Raw genomic sequence first — 6,000 nt, 5'->3', positions numbered from 1 at the left:
GAGAGTTTCTCACTCGTATCTATGCTTAAGTCTGTCCGAATCATGTTAGCAATTGCCGCATTTTATGAAATCTGGCAAATGGATAAACAAAACTGCATTCCTTAATGGATTTATTAAAAAAGAGTTGTATATGATGCAACCAGAAGGTTTTGTCAATCCTAAAGGTACTAACAAAGTGTGCAAGCTCCAACGATCCATTTATGGGTTGGTGCAAGCCTCTCGGAGTTGGAATAAACGCTTTGATAGTGTGATCAAAGCATTTGGTTTTATACAGACTTTTGGAGAAGCCTGTATTTACAAGAAAGTGAGTGGGAGCTCTATAGCATTTCTGATATTATATGTGGATGACATATTGCTGATTGGAAATGATATAGAAGTTCTGGATAGCATAAATTGATACTTGAATAAGAGTTTATCAAAGAAAGACCTCGGTGAAGCTGCTTACATATTGAGCATCAAGATCTATAGAGATAGATCAAGACGCTTGATAAGTTTTTCAATGAGTACATACCTTGACAAGATTTTGAAGTAGTTCAAAATGGAACAGTCAAAAAGGAGTTCTTGCCTGTGTTACAAGGTGTGAAGTTGAGTAAGACTCAAAACCCGACCACGGCAGAAGATAGAGAGAGAATGAAAGTCAATTCCCTATGCCTCAGCCATAGGTTCTATAAAGTATGCCATGTTGTGTACCAGATCTATTGTATACCCTGCCCTGAGTTTGGCAAGGGAGTACAATAGTGATCTAGGAGTAGATCACTGGACATTGGTCGAAATTATCCTTAGTGGAATAAGGATATGTTTCTCGATTATGGAGGTGACAAAAGGTTCGTCGTAAAGGGTTACATCGATGCAAGTTTTGACACTGATCCAGATGACTCTAAGTCTCAATCTGGATACATGAAAGTGGGAGCAATTAGCTAGAGTAGCTTCATGCAGAGCATTGTTAACATAGAAATTTGCAAAATACATACGGATCTGAATGTGGCAGACCCATTGACTAAACTTCCCTCACAAGCAAAACATGATCACACCTTAGTACTCTTTGGGTATTAATCACATAGCGATGTGAACTAGATTATTAACTCTAGTAAACCCTTTGGGTGTTGGTCACATGACGATGTGAACTATGGGTGTTAATCACATGGTGATGTGAACTATTGATGTTAAAACACATGGCGATGTGAACTAGATTATTGACTCTAGTGCAAGTGGGAGACTGAAGGAAATATGCCCTAGAGGCAATAATAAAGTTATTATTTATTTCCTTATATCATGATAAATGTTTATTATTCATGCTAGAATTGTATAAACCGGAAACATAATACATGTGTGAATACATAGACAAACAGAGTGTCACTAGTATGCCTCTACTTGACTAGCTCGTTCATCAAAGATGGTTATGTTTCCTAACCATAGACATGAGTTGTCATTTGATTAACGGGATCACATCATTAGGAGAATGATGTGATTGACTTGACCCATTCCGTTAGCTTAGCACTTGATCGTTTAGTTTGTTGCTATTGTTTTCTTCATGACTTATATATGTTCCTATGACTATGAGATTATGCAACTCCCGTTTACCGGAGGAACACTTTGTGTGCCATCAAACGTCACAACATAACTGGGTGATTATAAAGATGCTCTACAGGTGTCTCCGAAGGTACTTGTTGGGTTGTCGTATTTCGAGATTAGGATTTGTCACTCCGATTGTAGAAGAGGTATCTCTGGGCCCTCTCGGTAATGCACATCACTTAAGCCTTGCAAGCATTGCAACTAATGAGTTAGTTGTGGGATGATGTGTTACGGAACGAGTAAAGAGACTTGACGGTAACGAGATTGAACTAGGTATTGAGATACCGACGATCGAATCTCGGGCAAGTAACATACCGATGACAAAGGGAACAACGTATGTTGTTATGCGGTTTGACCGATAAAGATCTTCGTAGAATATGTAGGAGCCAATATGAGCATCCAGGTTCCGCTATTGGTTATTGACCGGAGACGTGTCTCGGTCATGTCTACATAGTTCTCGAACCCGTAGGGTCCGCACGCTTAAAGTTCGATGACGGTTATATTATGAGTTTATGTGCTTTGATGTACCGAAGGAGTTCAGAGTCCCGGGTGAGATCGGGGACATGACGAGGATTCTCGAAATGGTCGAGACGTAAAGATCGATATATTGGACGACTATATTCGGATATCGAAAGGGTTCCGAGTGATTCGGGTATTTTCGGGAGTATCGGGGAGTTACGGGAATTCGTATTGGGCCTTAATGGGCCATACGGGCAGGAGAGAAAGGCCTCAAAGGGTGGCCGCACCCCTCCCCATGGGCTGGTCCGAATTGGACTAGGGAGGGGGGGGCGCCCCCTTCCTTCTCCTTTTCCCTTCCCTTTCCTTCTCTCCTACTCCTACTACTTGGAAGGGATCCTAGTTCTACTAGGAAAGGGGGAATCCTACTCCCGGTGGGAGTAGGACTCCCCTAGGGCGCGCCATAGAGAGGGCCGGCCCCTCCCCTCCTCCACTCCTTTATATACGTGGCCAGGGGGCATCCCATAGACACAACAATTGATCTCTTGATCTCTTAGCCGTGTGCGGTGCCCCCGTCCACCATAATCCACCTCGATCATATCGTAGCGGTGCTTAGGCGAAACCCTGCGTCGGTAGAACATCATCATCGTCACCACGCCATCGTGCTGACGAAATTCTCCCTCAACACTCGGCTGGATCGGAGTTCGAGGGACGTCATCGAGTTGAACGTGTGCAGAACTCGGAGGTGCCGTGCGTTCGGTACTTGATCGGTCGGATCGTGAAGACGTACGACTACATCAACCGCGTTGTGCTAACGCTTCCGCTTTCGGTCTATGAGGGTACATGGACACACTCTCCCCTCTCGTTGTTGTGCATCACCATGATCTTGCATGTGCGTAGGAAATTTTTGAAATTACTGCATTCCCCAACAAACATATCATCACTGACCCCGAGGCACTATCGGGCCAGAAACTAGTCAATGATAATGTAATTTGGTCATTCAATGATGTTCAATTTTGTAGTAGTGCCAATCCCCTCAAAAGAAAATTGTGCCACTCCCACCCCACCCAGGGCGGGCCCTCGGCATGCACAACATGGGCGGTTGCATAGGGCCCCTAATCTCCTGAGGGCCCGACCTAGGTACATAATATGAATACGGAACATTGAGCAAAACAGACATCGATGCAACATAGAATACAACCTAGTATTCAATAATGCAGAATACAACCCAAAACAAAAAAAAGTCGTGTAAGAACGAGGAAGAGCGCACCGAAGGCGCGCAAGATGGGGTAGGGTTCCTTTTTTTCTCGGCGGCTAGCGTGCGTGAAGATGTGCAAGATAAGAGTGAAGACGAGCAAAACGCTTCGATCGAGCGGTTGAGTGTTGGACAATCTTCCGGCGTCTAAGATGACTGATTGGTGCTAGCTATTGGTCGGCCAATGGCTAGCACTGTCATGTTATCTTCCCCTCGAGACAATTTTTTTCTCTCACGCCTATTGTGTCGCGGCAAAACTAAGCGGGTCATGCTCAGTTTCTCTTCAATGAAGCTCCGCATTGGTTGTTATATAGTGGACCCCTTCTAACTAATTTGAGGGTATCCAAGTATTTGTTAGTTGTATTTATATTTTCAGTATATATGGTAGAACAAAGATATCAAATATTTTTATAGTAATTTAAATAAATTCAAAATAGTTCCATGATTTCAAATTTCAATTTAATTTTCAAAATATTTCTTATGAAAGTTTCAAAAGGGATTGTAGTATACTTTCTTGAATTTTTAGTTCAGTTTTTAAAATAATTTCAATTCCATTCTGATAGTTAAATTGAAAAACAAAGGTGAATTTTCATCATTTAAATATTTTTATAATTAAAATTTAGATATATTCATACATATTTCAGTAATTCTAGTCATATTTCAACCAGTTTCAATAATTTAGTCACATTCTACCATTTTCAGTTGTTTCAAAAAAAAACTGATTATGTTTTCACACACTTCATACAAAATCAAACAAAATTATTTATACTAATCACTTTCAACAATAATCCACACACAATTTCGCAAGAATTTCAACTTTTCAAACGTATTTCAATTATATCTATGAATTTCAAAAATATTCCACATGCAGTTTCATAACAATCTCAACTTGTTGAATTTATTACAATAATATCAGCCATATTTAAATCAGTTTCAGAAACATTTCAAACATATTTCAATTAATATAGTTCTAAAAATATCTTACATACATTTAGCAAAATTTAAATTATTTCAAAGAAATTAATTTCAATTCATCATGTTTCACAATTTTATTTATTTTAGACATATTTTAATCCAATTCAAAAAAAATCACACGCAATCTCACAACAATTTCAACTTCTTAAAACATATTATAATTGTTTCATCCATATTTAAAAAAATACTGAACTTGTATTTTTTTTTAATTTTTCTTTATTTTTTGAGTTCTTATGAAGGCGTTCTTTTTGGAGGAGTATATATTTTTTAAATGCATTGATAAAATATATTGTTTTGGACGTTTGCCCTATATTTTGGATATTTCCTCATATTCCTTGCAGATCACTAAAATAGTGATCTAAACGCTTTTATATTTCTTTACAGAGGGAGTACATCCCATATAGTACTGTGTAGACCATATTTGGTTTGAAAAAAATTGGAGTTGCTGGCGTTCCCTTGTACTATTGATCACTGAACAAGTCATTGCATCATTCGCCACATCGATTTGACTACGATAGAAAATATGTGTCTGCTAACCCGTTCCATACATTGATTGAATCATCAACGGAACAACAAGTCAGCACTTTTGCCAAACAAAACAAAAAAACAAGTCATACAGCCTTCGGGCACAATCATTTGACTATGATGAAAATATGTGTCTGCTATAGAAGGTAAGAGAGAGTTGACTAATTTTTATTTCTATTTTCGTTTGAAATTCTTGAGTTGCAGCCGCCTAGACAAAGACAGCAGACCTACAAGTAGTTGACAAGTCCGGCCGATGGAACTTAGACGCGAATCATGCAGTATTGACGATAATGGAAGAAAAAACAAAATAAAATGCATCCTGGTGCAAAAGAGCTGCAGCATTGTGCCCTGCTAACAGCAAACGTAAAGGCAAAATAACAGTAGCCGCAACATATAGTTTCTAAAATCTGTCACTTCTATGCATCTATTTATTCTTTTTTTCTTTTTGGCAGGGATGCAATTATTCATTCTGATACTAAGCTCCCTCTATTTGAAGCCTCATAGTGTGTCGGGAATTGTGGGGTTTGCTATGTACAATGCTTCGAATAATAATCTATGTCTAATTGTGGGTGTATCTTTGAGTGTTCTATTTCTCGCAAGAAGATGGAAATGGCTTATTAGAAGATAACACAAAAGATAACAACACTGCATTAGACAATCTAATTAATCAATACTTAGCCATCCTTTAATGAAAAGGGAACACCCATGTTTCGGTGTCCCATGGAACAAATCCACGACAGTTAGTCCCCCCCCCCCCCCCTCGGTCCATGTTACTGGCAAGCATCTCCGCTCAGCCTCACTGCCCTGTGGCCCAAGCCTCCACCACCTCAGCCATCCTTGCACACCCCACACCCGCTTTCTCCCTCCTTTGGCGATGAAGACCCACCTCGAGTGGCGGAGTTACATGCAATGCTGAGGGGGGCGCTGCCCCCCCCCCCCCCCCCCCCCGCTATAGCATAAGGCCTCGTCTCCACGATCGGCGAAATCACGGCCAGCCGCTGCCGTGACCCGTGAGCTGCCATGCCAAAAGTTTGGCGTTGACTACCGACCAGGGCATTCGTTTGGATTAAAGCCAACTTTTTCAGCCGCTGCAGAAATTTGGTCGCCAGTTCATTTTTCACACCTTTGCCTTGGCGAGCTAGGGCGGGCTGATTCCTGGGCCAATTAATTGGCTCGCCCTTGTTTTGGTAGGGCAGCCCCATGCACCAACCAAACGG

The sequence above is a fragment of the Triticum urartu genome, chromosome 7A (assembly GCF_056163025.1).
Source record: "Triticum urartu cultivar PI428250 chromosome 7A, HENAU_Tu73, whole genome shotgun sequence".
Classification (NCBI taxonomy): domain Eukaryota; kingdom Viridiplantae; phylum Streptophyta; class Magnoliopsida; order Poales; family Poaceae; genus Triticum; species Triticum urartu.
The sequence above is the reverse complement of the archived record's forward strand: the minus strand, read 5'-3'. Positions refer to the sequence as shown.